The sequence below is a fragment of the Mobula birostris genome, chromosome 27 (genome assembly GCF_030028105.1).
Source record: "Mobula birostris isolate sMobBir1 chromosome 27, sMobBir1.hap1, whole genome shotgun sequence".
Lineage (NCBI taxonomy): Eukaryota > Metazoa > Chordata > Chondrichthyes > Myliobatiformes > Myliobatidae > Mobula > Mobula birostris.
The window spans coordinates 37,284,330-37,296,978 of record NC_092396.1 but is presented as its reverse complement, the minus strand read 5'-3'; positions in this window follow the sequence as shown (position 1 = coordinate 37,296,978).

Sequence of the window (12,649 nt, the reverse complement as noted above, 5' to 3'; positions counted from 1 at the left end):
CTTCTTTTCGATTGTTTTATTCAATGTGTCTCCAGGATTACAATTCCCCTGGAGATGTTGTGGACCAAGGGGAACCCATTTTTATTTCAGTAATGGCAATTTTTATATAGAAAAGCTTAGTTATTCACATATGACTCCAGTTTTATTTATGTTCTTCCATTAATTATATTGTTAACAAATTAATTCATTAATCTATATTTACTGGGCATTTTCTGGCTCATTGCTCTCTGTTTCAGGCCTGCAACAACTTGAAATAGAACTTTGGAAGATAATTGTCTCTGACAAAAGCTATAAAGAATTAATCACAATTTAGTCATGGTTAACCATGCTCAAATTAGAATTGTGATTAACTTTGAAGCATAGTTAACTATATTGTAAATACATTGATATAACTGCTCTGAAGAGGATGCTGAGGAGATTCGCCAAGACCTTGTCTGGTGTATACATTTATTTATTTCATTCATGACATGACACTGGATATACTAACTTTGCTTACCTTGGAGGGGAGAAGGCTAATTGGGTGAACTCACAATAGAGTTAGATGCTGGTGACCTTGGCTCAATTCCCACAGCTGCCTGTAGGGTGTTTGTATGTTCACGCCGTGGCTGCATGGGTTTCCTCTGGGTGCTCTGGTTTCCTCCCACAGTCCGAAGGTGTACTGGTTGATAGGTTAATTGGTCACTGTAAACTGTCCCGTGATGAGGCTAGGATTAAATCCAGGGATGCTGGAAGGTGCAGCTTGAAGGGCCAGAGGACCTATTCCACGCTGTACCTCGATAAAATCAAAATGTGAGAGACGCAGGTAAGATGGATAATATTAAAGTTTTCCCCATAGTAGAAGTGTCTGCAATCAGAGGCATATGTATATGTGGCCACTGACTTGCCTTCTTTATAGCTGCATTGATATGTTGGGACCATGTTAGGTCCTCAGAGGTATTGAGATTTAGGAACTTGAAGTTGCTCACTCTCTCCACTTCTGATCGCTCTATGAGCCTTTTTGACATTGGCCTGTGGTGGGATGTACACCACGACCAAAGTGATCGCTGAAATCTCCCACAGCAGGCAAAATAGACAGCACTTTATCGCGAGATGTTCCAGATCTGGTGAACAGAAGTGGGACATCATCGCCACCTTTTTACACCATGAGGAATTGATCATGAACCCAACCTCTGCCCCCCACCCATCCCAGCCTCCACCTTTGGCTTTAAAAGACTCAGCAGGGGGCCAGCTGATGGCGCAATGACATCAGCGCTGAACTCTGGAACGGGAGTTCCTGGGTTTGAACCCAGTCGGATCCACTCCCGAGTACGCTTTCCATCTGTGCCGGGTTGAGTGTCAAGATTGCAACTCAACCTCGTAAAATAAAGGGAAAAAATACTGCGAAATGTCTATGTAAGGAGTGGCGTGCCGCACAGTCTCTCTCCCTCGCTCCACACACGGTAAAGGCATGAAAAAGACATTGCCCCGCCAGCATCGCACACACACGGATGCACGCAGGCATGCAGATGCACATGCACGCACACGCCAATAAATAAGTAAACAAACAAACAAACAAATAAATAAATAAGAGACTCAGCAGTCCTACCCTGGCGGTGTAATGTGAACCCGTCAATCTGAATCACTGCGTTTAGAATGGAAGGGGTTAACCATGATTCCATGAAGCAAAAGATGTAAGTGGCCCTAATGTCCCTCTGATATGGCACCCCAGCTCCGAGATCTTCAATTTTATTTACCAGAGACTCCATGTTTAACAGCAACACAGTCGGTATATGGAATTGAAAACCACATTTTCAAAAATGCACCATTAGCCCACAGTGATGACCTTGTTTCTGCTGCCATCTTATGTCCACCAGTCACAGCCTGATCTATTTCCATCGGTTCAGTATAGATGGTCAGCATGGAGGGTGAAATGAAGGGCTTTTTTTTGTATGAATGTAGTAATCAATGTTAAAACAAATGAAAACTCGAAGAAATGTACATTATGTACATTTAAGTTAATTAGTTCAAAGAAATTTCCTGAAATGTACTTACCTCCCCTGCAGACTTTCCTCTTCACTGAAATGAGTAGAGGCACTGAGACCATTTGAGATATAACCCACTGCAGTTTCAGCAAACAGCTTCTGATGTTAGTGTGCTGAAATTCAAGCACTGGACTTCCTGATGTCAAAGCAGAGACGGGAAGTAGGCAATGATTACTGCTCAGGGCATTCACAATGGATTGTCTGATTTGCTGACCATTCCAGAATTTATTTAAGCCGAAGTACAAATATGCTGAATGAACATTGACCGGAGCAATGTCTTAAATGGTACATGTAAGCACAATCCAGCTCACATCAAATTCCAATTGCACCTTTGTGACATTAAAGGGATTCAGTAGCACAGTAGGGAGGGGATATACTGTTTTAATAATATCTAATGCAAGCTGAAAGAGCCGTTTTGCACAGCTCAATGGCATTTTATTGGGCAGCTGATTCAGCCATTTTGTTCTTGGCCTTGATTCACTCATGGGCCAAACCAGGTCAGAACTCCAGGTGACCTTTACCACTAAATGTGTTGAGCTTTTACTGACAGTGTGATAATTCATGGTGACCATTATTAAATTGGACCTTGGTGGTGTCGAATTTTCATTTCACCCTTAAATTTGGATCAAGCCTCCGGATTTCATATCTGTAATTCTCCCATGCTCAACCGGAAGGTAAAACTGAGCCGCCGATGAAGATGGAACCTTGAGAACTGTGGAGTAGCGTCTCATCTTCACCGTCAGAGAATTGAACATTGTGTGGGAGAAAAACAGTGTACAGGGAACATTGTTAGAACCACAAAATAACAAAGGAAGAACCAGGCATGCCATGTCTTGGGTGCATGATTCTCTTTAAGCTGTAGAATTTGCAGGATAAAACCACAGGATAGCAGTTTAACTGTTAGTTCTTGTGAAAACAGTTTACTTTCGACTAACTGCATTGCATTGATGCACTGAAGTGTGACAATAAAATAATAGCAGAGACTGGCATTTTCTGTTAATACTGCACAGCGTGTGGTTTTGCCATAGATGGTAGTGACCTGGGGGAAAACAATAAGATTCTCAGCTGGTTTTATTGACATTTTGCTCTCCTTTGAAAGTATTGCCAGTTGGAGGTCTTTTCTTTTCTGCTTCAATATGTCACTTTGGTATCTCTTGAGTTAGTAACTTTCAGTTTGAGGAGCTCACTCAGTGGGAGACTGTGGCTCACACTTATTTCGATGACACAGTTGGGGAAGACAGCAGCTTGTCACTGGGCAATTTTATTACTTCGTTTCTTTGTTTTTTTTTTACTCAGAGAGTGACCTTAGTGATGCTCTATAAGCAAAACACTTCAGATGACGGAGATCTGAGAAGCCCCAAAATGTACTCCTGATGAAGGGTTTTGGCCTGAAAAATTGGTTAATTATTCCTCTTCATAGATGCTACCTGACTTGCTGAGTTCCTCCAATGTTTTAAGCAAGTTGTTTGCGATTTTCAGTATCTGCAGAATATCTTTGTGTTTGGAAATCCTTCGCAGGTCAAGTAGCATCAATGGAGAGTTAAAGGTGCAGGTAAACAATCTTTTATTAGCTCCTAAATCTGAAATGTTAATAGTTTCTCTCTTCACAGATCCTGCCTAACAATGTTCATAATTGTAGGATTTTCTTCTTTGTCTTTCTCGTATCATTGAAAATCATGAATTTTGTGTCAGTGTTTCGAATTCTCGGGAACTCACCAAACTGGAAGCTAATATAATTCATTTGACTGGCCGGTCAAGATTTCAGGATCCTGTGATGTAACTGATAAATTTGTCTCTGTCAAGTCTGATGATTTGTCTCTTTACTTCCACTATGTTTCAGCTTTAGCTTTTTCCCAGTTTAACTTATTTACATTGTTTCCCTTAGCCAAAGTGACCGGGGCAAACTGCCCATTTTGTTCTAGTGCTTATGAGAAATGTGGGCCATACTGTCTGTTTTGAGAGAATTGTTAATTCCTGATCAGAACAGGAAGAGGATTTTATGAAAGAGTTTGTCGCTGGCATCATGTGATCAGGCATCTGGGGCCACATCCTTGACGTAGGAGCAGCTAGCTCCCCCATTCAGGTGAGTAGTGTCACACAGTGAACTCAGTGCTGTATCTTGCCCCCATCTTCACTCAGAGTTCTGTTGTTCAATACACTGGGGTGTAAGTCAGAGCTGTAAGGAGGACATTGCCTTTTGAACCCCCAGCTGTGGGTAGGAATGCTTCCATCTATGGGCATCATATACTAAATGGAAATAACAGTTTGTTCCGATATTATTAAATTCAGTGATGTCATCTACTTCATAATTAAATCAGCCTTAAGACAGATTATCACAGGAAGGAATTATTTCATCAAACTTCCAGGCAGACTTTGAATTTTATTAAGTTTAGTTTTACACTGCCCGGTCATTACACTGCACACAGTGTTGTCCAAGAAGTATAATGCTATCTGCTCTTCGTGCCTGTAGGTAACTTCTAGATTCATTTCCATCTGAACTATTAAGGTCAGTTTTGTTCATCAGCCAAGCTCTACACCAATGTAATATTATGTGGCTGTCTTCTGATATGGCAAGGAAAATTAATCGAATTACTCTAATACTAAATAATTATTTGTGAGAACACACTTGAAAGTAAAGTTGATTCGATTGGTGGGATACAATTAGGACATTCAAAAGGCATTTGTACAGTTACAGTCATAGGAGACACATGGACAGCTATGGACCAAATGATGGTAAATGGAACCAGCTCAGGTGGGCAACTTAGTCAGCAAGTCCTGATCTGGAGTACAATGTTCAACTTTGAGCAGCACACCTAAGCTGTCTTCTTCGACACAGTGTATATTCTCTGTGTTTTCCTCGGCTTTACTGATTTTAATTAAGAGGATAGATTGCATGAATATGGTCTTTATTTCCTTCAGTAGATTTAAGGGCAGCTGAACTGAGATGTATAAAATTATGATTTTTTTAAAGATTGGTATAAATGTACGATCTCATGGTAGAATCAAAAACTGGAAATGATTTTTAGTGTAAATTCTGGAAGTAGTTTTCAAAAAGAAGCTGAATAGAAATTAGATTTCTACACACCCTGCTGACTTCCCTATCATTATGGGGGATTTCAATCAAGCCGGCTTGAAGGGGTGTCTGAACAACTATCACCATATCACCTGTGGAACTGGAGGAGCCTCACACTTGACCACTGTTACATGCAAGGAAAATTAATGAGATTATTCTAATATTAAAACATTACTTGTGAGAACATACTTGTAAGTAAAATTGATTGATTCATTCAGGTACAATTTGGACATTCAGAAGGCATTCTTACAGTTACATTTGTAGGAGATGCTTGGATAGGTATGAGCCAAATACTGGCAAATGTGACCAGCTGAGGTTGGCAACTTGGTCAGCATGGACACATTGTTCCCAAGGGCCTGTTTCCTTGCCATGTGCCTCTGAGATCACTAGACACATTCCTGTGCTAGAAGTGCCAGAGATAATGTCAGGTCAGAGGTAAATGCTCTCACACAGTCATGATCTATTTTGGCTGCAAGGAACGCCACCTAAGCAAATTTGATGGGGATTTTTACTCCTTCAGCAAGATCAGTCCTTGCCTTTTCACCTTAGCAGTTAACTGCAAACATTTTGATATGTGTCTAACAATGCACAATTATTTCCTAATTTTATTTTAAAAAAATACTTTACATTAATGTGACAGATTTCTCTGAGTACTGATTGGGTTTGTAGAAAGCCTCCTCATCAATTAGAGTATCAATCTGCATCTCAATAATTTAAAATTATGGCTTAAAAATTTTAATTGACTGTCAGTGCCACTGCCTCACAGGGGTGGGGAGAAGTCCAGATTTCCATTTTAGTTAGTGTTCAGTTCTCAGTGGCCTGTTCTTTTTTAAACTCTGCCCGGGCACTCTTGATTCTTTGACTAAAAGAAATAGGTTCCCTGTATTGATGGATTGGAATCCCCTTGAGTATTTTAATAATGGCAAATATGCCAATTCATCATCCCTTTTGATCCCGCCAACAACAGTGGTGTCACCAGCAAATTTGAACATGGCATTGGAGCAACAATGTGCAACATTCTTGTTCCATGTATTGATGAGGGAGGACCACCCACTCAAAACCTACAGATTTGTAGTAAATGAAAAGCAGAAGAAACTGTCTCCATTAGTCGTAGTATCCCCTCATATGGTCCACACTTTGGCAAAAATAATTAAATGACACAGTAAAAATGAAAGAATATTTTACAATTTTTCCCTATTTTTTCATTCTATTATATATATCGGCATCCGTTAGTCTCGTGAGGTCATGGTTTTGTGCCTTGCAAGGTTTCCAGGGTGCAAGCCTGGGCAAGGTTGTATGGAAGACCGGTAGTTGCCCATGCTGCAAGTCTCCCCTCTCCACGCCACCAATGTTGTCCAAGGGAAGGGCACTAGGGCCGATACAGCTTGGCACCGGTGTCGTCACACAGCAATGTGTGGTTAAGTGCCTTGCTCAAGAACACAACACGCTGCCTCAGCTGAGGGTCGAAATAGCGACCTTCAGGTCACTAGACCGATGCCTTAACCACTTGGCCACGCACCAACACATTTTTCTATTAAACTGCAAAATTAGGTGAAATATTTTTTATTCCTTTGGCATATAATTAGACTTGCAGTTCCTTGTTCATTTTGACATTTTCTGTAAGCTACTGGTTTGATCAATTTATTTTGTGCTATAAGAGAGATTTAGGAAAAGGACTTCAATGCTTTAATGCAGTTTGAGCTTTGGGCTTTGAACAGTGAACTAACAGACCTCGCAGTAGCTGTAGAGAGGCACAACCATTATTTTTGGAATTGGGTATAGCAGAGTGCATTCCATTCTATCGGACGTCTGCTTGCTGAAAGACCTCAAGTCCAAGTTCGAAGAACATGAATTATGAAGGACATAACACATGCCCTTGAAAGGAGCTACAAACTTTTTAAAAAATCTTTTCTTTCCACAAACTGCAGTCACTGCTGAATCTTTTCTTTCCACAAACTGCAGTCACTGCTGGTTTGAATGTTTCTTCATACCCAGCCAATTGAATTCCCATTTTGATCCTTTCCCTGATTCACAGATCCTCTGAATTATCTGATATCCTGTCCTCAACAATTTACCAAGTGCTTGCAAATTCCAATCAGACGCTGCAGGTATTGTATGAAGGATCTCCGACCTGCATAGAGGCAGAGGCTAAAGAGCAAAGCTCCAGAGATTACTCAACATAGAGGTGGTTGCAGGAAGCAGAGGAGCAGCTATGGGATTGCTTCATGTCAATGGACTGGGCCTGTTCAAGGACTCATGGATCTGAATGAATACACCATGGTTGTCGTGGATTTTATTAAACAGTTGTAGATGAGTGTGTCCCCACAAAATCACTCAGAGTCTTCCCCAACCAGAAGCACTAGATGAACTATGAGATCTGTAATCTGCTGTAGGCCAAATCAGAGGCAATCAAGTCTGTTGACCTAGGAAGTTGCAAGAGGTCCTGATATGATCTCCGGAAAGCCATCACATTTTCAAAGTGGCAATTCCAGACTAAACTTGAATCAACAAAGGATGCTCAACGGTTGTGGCAGTGTTCGAATGCTATCACCTCCTATAAAGTTAAATCAAGCACCATAGGCGCCAACAGGGCTTCATTTCCAAATGAGCTCAATGCCTTCAGTGCTCGCTTTGATTATAAACACATGGAGGAACAGTTAAAACTCCCTCAGCCCCCAGTGATCCTGTGACTTCAGTCTCTGAAGCCGATGTACAAGCAGCCTTCAGGAGGGTGAACTCAGGAAAAGGATCTGGTGGCGTACCTGGCCAAGTATTAAAGACTTGTGTTGATAAACTGGCTGGAGTATTCACTGAGATCGTTAGCCTCTTACTCCAGCAGTCTGAGGTACGCACCTGCTTCATGCAGGCTTAAATTATGCTGGTGCCAAAGAAGAACATGGTTACCTGCCTCAATAACTATCATCCAATAGCACTTACATCCACAGTGATGAAGTGTTCTCAAAGGTTGGTAATGAAACACATCAACTCCTGCCTGAGAAGCAACTTGGATCTGCTCCAGTTACCCTACTGGACCAACAGGTCCACAGCAGATGCCTTCTGCTTGGCTCTTCACTCAAACCTGGAGCATCTGGACAGCAAAGATGCATACATAAGGATGTGCTTTATTGACTACAGCTCAGCATTCAATGCCATTATCCCCTCAAAACTAATCAATAAGCTCCAAGACATAGGCTCCAATACCTCCTTGTTCAATTGGATCCTCAATTTCCTTACTTGCAGAATCTAGTCAGTTTGGATTGGGAGCATCATCTCCTCTACAATTTCCATCAACACAGTACACCACAAGGCTGTGTGCTTAGCCCCCTGCTCTACTCACTTTTTACTTATGTCTATGTGGCAAAACACAACTCCAAAGCCAAGTTCATTTTTGCTAATGACACTACTGTTGTAGGCTAATCAAACATAGTGTTGGATCAGCTTATAGGACAGAGATTGAAAATCTAGCTGAGTGGTACCATGACTACAACCTGTTACTCAATGTCAACAAGACCAAGGAGCTGATTATTGACTTCAGGAGAAGGAAATCTGACATCCATGAATCAGTTCTTATCGGAGAATCAGAGGTGGAGAGGGTCAGCAACTTTAAATTCCTCGCTGTTATTATTTCAGAGGACCTGTCATGGGCCCAGCACATAAGTGCAATTATGAAGAAAGCAAGGCAGCACCTTTACTTCCTTAAGAGTTTGCGAAGATTCAACATGACACGTAAAACTTTGACAAACTTCTATTGATGTGTAGTGGACAGATTCAGGCTGCTATAGAAACGCCAATGCCCTTGAATGGAAAATCCTACAAAATGTAATGGATTTGGCTCAGTCCATCATGGTTAAAGCCCTTTCAATCCTTGGAGCACATTGGCACAAAATGTTTTAGTAGGAAAGCAGCATCCATAATCTTGACCCCCCAGCATCCAGGACATGCTCTATTCTTACTGCTACCATCAGGAAGAAGGTACAGAAACCTCAGAACTTACACCACCAGGGTCAAGAACAGTTATTCTCCCTCAACAATCAGGCTTTTGAACCAAAAGTGATAACTTCACTCAATTTCACTTGTCCCGTCACTGGACTGTTCCCAGAACCTCAGGACTCACTTTCAAGGACTTTTTATCTCATGTTCTTAATATTTATTGGTTATATATTTATTATTATTATTTAATTCTTTTTGAATTTGCGCAGCTTGTTGTCTTTTGAACACTGATTGAATGTCCATGTCGTTGTGGTCTTTCATTGGTTCTGTTATGGTTACTACTCTGTGGATATATTTAGCATGTCCACAAGACAAGGGTTTTATATGGTGACATATGTGTACTTTGATAATAAATTTGCTTTGAATTTTGAAGAATGGGACTGAAAACATACTCCACATTTAATTTATTCATTGTCTTTTACAGGAGATTAAGTGCTGTGAAAATGATGCAGGATATAAATTAATTTTCTCTGCACCAAATCCATTCTGCAGTTGTTGAAAACTGCCCATTATATGCCATAAATCACCTGTAAATATGTTCTAGTGCATTTTCCATTGCATGTTATAAATTAGTACAAAAGATCTTTGTGAAATTGAGAATTTATTATTAATAGCCTTTTTAATTAATTTGGGCATTGCTTGATAGTTCTGCCTTCTTTCATTAATCCTCATTGAAGAAAGCTTGTTCCTCTAACAAAAGATTGATGTTCATTAACATGTGTTAGATAACTTTTCTCTCTTTTTAAGACTCTGGTCTTTTAAATCAGAGAACTCAAAATCCATTTACAACTCAAAATAACTATTTTGTTAAGATAGATATAACCTTTAATGATTATGTGTGAAGATTCATAATTATTGGATATCAGTACCCATTTCCCACATGTAAATTTTACATTTTCAATTTGACCCAAGATGACCAATTGAGGAATGAATCTCTCACTTCAGGAAATTTGTGTGGGCATTTCCATTCACAGTTTATCTGAGCTTGTTCTGTATAAGTTGCACATGTAATGACACCATAGTATTTGTTCCCTCTGAATTGGAGGTTTTTTGTAACTCATTACCTTCATTGTACATTCGTGGTATGGTGAGGGGTATATTGCATTATTTTGTTAAATCTGTGTCCTTTTGAAGAAACGCTCCAGTTGCATTGGAAGATTTGACTAGGTAATTTTAGAGCTTGCAGCAAAATGCTTGAATAGCTTGTGCATTGCAAAGAGAGAGCTTCTACAAAGAGTAATACGCACAAAGTACTGGAGGAACACAGCAGGTTAGTCAGCATCTATGAAGGGGAATAAACAGTCACCGTTTCAGGCCAAGACCCTTCATCAGGAGTGTTGCTTAAAATTTCCAGCTTCCGCAGTCTCTTTTGTGTCTACATATGCTTACCTTGGTATCTGGTTACTCAGGTACTTAACTGAAGACACATTTCAATAGGGAAAATGTGTTTAGAACCACTTCTAACAGAATAAGCATCAGAAACTATACCATACACAGTGCACATTTTGATGTCTGAATCTCCTGTTGGCACCCTCCTTTGTCCTTTGACTCTTCACAATTATGCTTGTGACCGGTGATGAGATCGTCCCTTAGATGGGGAGTGGTGGTAGAGAAGTGGATTATTTGGTGCTCTTGTGAAAGGGAAAAGTCACGGTTATACATGAACACCATACAGCTTGTGAAGGTACTAAGTGGATAATGCTGCACTGAACTGCTGTCAAACTAACTAATTCACCATTGATTTTACCATTGCACCCTGAGGTGAGCTATCTGATAGATGCTGCATCACAGATATCGATTCCCTATTGTCCCCTCTTGCAACTAGCTCCCTGCTCAATTTGCTCTTCATGTTGAGAAGTGTAAATGAAGGGGTCATCTACAACAGAGTCCTTAATGTGCTGTATTTCTGCTGATGTTGGCATCTTCTTTCTATTTTTAAATTTCAACCCTAAACGTCAATCAAATTCAAATCAACTCAAATTCAAGTTTCATTATCATTCAAACATTCATGAATACAGCTGAATGAAACAGTGTTCCTCAGGGGCCAAAGTGAAAAACATACATAGCACATTCAAGAAAGCAAGCAAAAGAACATAGTCACGCAAAAAAAATTCACACATACATAGTTCAAGACCCTGAGCGACACGTCCCACAAATTGATTGTACAGGTCCTGGCGGTGCACAGCCACTGCAGTCCAGTCTGTCATTCCACCGATTGAACACTGGAAGGTGGCACCGAAGGGAGAGGCCAGCCCTCAGCTGAGCACTCTCACCAGACTACACCGCCTCTGGAGTCTCCTCTCCTTGACTGCAGCAGCAGGCAAGCCCGCGTCTTGAGGCCTAGTCCTCATTACAATGCATATAAAAAGTGCAAATAAATATATATATACACAGCATTCATATATCAGTTCTATACATTTGTGCTGTTAGCACATTTTGTGTAAAAAAAGCACCCATGGCCTTCTGGTATTTGAAAAGCTTTCTTATTGTACTTGGTACCTCATAGCAGTCTTTGCCATCAAAGCCTTTGGATTAGCTGCACCAAACTTCCAAGCATCCTTAAGCACTTACTGCTGCAGTTCAGCAGCATTCCCTACTCGCTTTTCATTGTACTGGAAGACCATGAAGTTTTAGGCAGACCAAAGAATGTCTTTCACTGAGTTCATGGTCTACCAGTAGCACCTGGTTCCTGTATTGATGTGTGTCCCTGGGAACTTCCTGTGCATGTTATACCTGTGGAGAGAGGGCAGCAGCTCATAGACAATATTTCTCCTCTCCTGGAGAAGCAGGAGCTTCTTCTGGTCAGGAATTTCTTTTCTCCTCTGAGATGCAATGACAATCTGTGGTCATCGTTGACCTCACTTTCCCTTTCTCTTCCTCTTTCAGTGTTTACTGCTGCTCCATCTCTTCTGGCTCTGGTGTATTCTGTGACCCTGCTTAAAAAGCAAGTAGAAAGTAGTCGTACTTCTAGCTGTGTACACAACTCCTTCATGCTGAAACATCAGCAAAGGTGGTAATGAGAATGTCTAAGGTGAGCAAATCACTAAAGCTTCAGATTTAGTTATTTATATCATGTACAGTGACACATTCCAACAAATGCATTATTTGTGCTAACAACCAACGCAATCCAAGGATGTGTTAGGGGCAGCCCACCAGTGTCGCCACATATGCCGGCACCAACACAGCATGCCTGCAATGATGCAGAATGACACAAGCAAAAACTACAAGACAACAGCAACAAAACAACCACAGCAAAGCAAGCCTCGTTCCCCCCTCCCTCCCTCCCAACCCCCCACCCATGCACACATACAGACAGCTCTCCAGCCCCAGGATAGACTGCGTCCGGGTCTTCAGCCTCGAAGCTGTCTTTGAGCCTGGTGACCTGTTCTCTCAAGCCTTGTATCTTCTGCCTGATGGAAGAAGGAGAAGAGAGAAAGACTAAGGTGGGAGAAGTCCTTGATTATGTTAGTTGCTTTTTGAGGCACCAGGAACTGTAGGCAGGCTGAAAGAACAACTGTGTGTCCTGCATTCATCTCCTAACAGGTCTCACTTCAGTGAATGAATC